Genomic DNA, 2,207 nt, shown 5'->3' on the forward strand with positions numbered 1-2,207 from the left:
AGATAGAAACATCAATGATGGGAGAATCATTGGCCGGCTGCCTCCTGCACACCCCCCACTGGTGATCAAGCCCGCAACCTGGGCATGTGCCCTTGACAGGAATTGAACCCAGGACCCTTCAGTCCTCAGGGCAACGCTCTATTCACTGATCCAAACTGGCTAGGGCTATTTGCAATAGAGACAGTTGTTACACACAAATGAATTCCAAGATAACTGAAAGTTACTCATTTGAAATGTGAAGTAAGTTTTAATTTGACCATTTTGGGGAGATAATTTTTCCAATTAAGAAATTAGCTTAGCTTAAGGAAGGGACCCCCGGAGGAAACGTACTCTGTGGCCATCTGCAGATGGTGTCTGAGTGCAGTGGTCACCATGAACCGGCTCCAAGATGACTATGACCCCTCCGCAGTTTAAGAGTCTAGTGATGAGGAGCCAGCTTTGAGCAGTTCTGAAGATGAAGTGAATGTGCTTTTACATGGAACTCCTGACCAAAAAATGAAAACTAATCAGAGAATGTCTTACTGGAGAAAGTGAAAATGAATTTGAAAAAGAAATGGAAGCTGAATTAAATTCCACCATAAAAACAATGGAGGTCAAATGATCTTCCCTGAAAACAGGGTCTTCTTCAGGAAATGGAAAAGTTGGAATAGCTTCCACAAAGTACTATGATGATATATATTTTGATTCTGATTCTGAGGATGGAGACAAAACAGCACAGGTGACTAAGAGAAAAAAGAAGAAACGACACAGGAGTCTCACAAATGATGAATTACTATATGATCCTGAAAACGATAACAGAGATCAGGCCTGGGTTGATGCACGGAGAAGAGGATACCGTGGTTTTGGAATACAGAGGCCACTTCAACAGCAACAGCCTGTTCCAAATAGCGATGCTATCTTGAATTGCCCTGCCTACATGACCACACTGTGTCTTGATTATCAAAGGCATGAATCATACAAAACTCAGTATAGAGCTATGTGTGTGATGAATTGTTCTGTCAACAAAGAGGAGGTTCTAAGATACAAAACCCCAGAGAACAGGAAGAAAAATTGAGGCCATAAGAAGATGAGGGCTAACCATGAAGATGCTGCAGAGCAGGCAGAGATAGAAGTGGAAGAAATCTATCACCCAGTCATGTGCACTGAATGTTCCACTGAAGTGGCAGTCTATGACAAGGATGAAGTCTTTCACTTTTTCAGTGTTTTGGCAAGCCATTCCTAAATAGCTCAGTTGGCATTTAATTGCCCAATACTGCATATAAGGCAAATATGACAGTTATTTTCCTCCTGCTTATTTATATCAAGTGACATTCTGAGTGGTTATTTGAGGAAGCAGTGTTTTATTTTTGAAAGAGAATGGTTACCAACTTCTTTCCTCCTTCTTTAAAAAAATTTCCCACAGCTCTGTTGAGACTGATTATTCATTCCCTTTTTGATGGGCTTTGGAAACTTGGGGCTTTTTATTTATTAAAGCTCTTTAGAATTAAAGTGTTCTGGAGTTATAAGTAAAAAAAAAAAGAAATTAGCTTAGTATGATTCTATCTTATTAAACTGAATATACAAAATATATAATTTTTTCTTGATTCAGTTTACTATTATAATCACTAATTATAGTACTCTTTTTTGGGGGAAAGACTTCATGAAGAAATGACATTTTTATCTGTTATCTGGTATTTGAATGATGGCTGGTAATTTGCTACACATGAAAGGGGATAGGGAATACAGGTAGAAGGGATAACCTGATCAACAACGCAGAAGAATGGAAATTCACATCATATTTTGAGAAGAGAGAGCAGTCTAATGTAACTAGGGTACAGGTGTATATATAACTCCTAATATAACTAGTGGATGATATAATCAGAGAAAGAAACTAGAATAGGAATTTGTGATTAAATTGTAGAAGACATTGTAAGTTGTTATAAATGAATTTCAACCAGTGTACAATGGTGAGTTATCAAAGGCTTTTAAGCAAGTTAGTGATGTGTTCTCCTTATGATCCTGTTTCTATGTCTTTATGTCTATGTCAGAGGCTGCATTAAGTAGTTGAGATGTTTAAAACCCCTATAGTCTCCTTTAGCTCTTTTTCTGCTGGACATTTACATAATCTAACAAAAAGTGCTATGCAAACAGCTTTAAGCCCCGTTTCAACCAGATTAATATTCCCATACCCTCTCCAAAATAGAAATATCTCCTCTATGTTTATATCT

At 37.8% G+C, this 2,207-nt stretch overlaps 1 pseudogene; it reads left to right on the forward strand.

Annotated features, from left to right (window-relative positions):
* The first annotated feature begins 372 nt into the window (after positions 1-372).
* LOC132225217 (E2F-associated phosphoprotein-like) lies at positions 373-1,451 on the forward strand (annotated as a pseudogene).
* The last annotated feature ends 756 nt before the right edge of the window (positions 1,452-2,207 follow it).

The sequence above is a fragment of the Myotis daubentonii genome, chromosome X (genome assembly GCF_963259705.1).
Source record: "Myotis daubentonii chromosome X, mMyoDau2.1, whole genome shotgun sequence".
NCBI classification, from domain to species: domain Eukaryota; kingdom Metazoa; phylum Chordata; class Mammalia; order Chiroptera; family Vespertilionidae; genus Myotis; species Myotis daubentonii.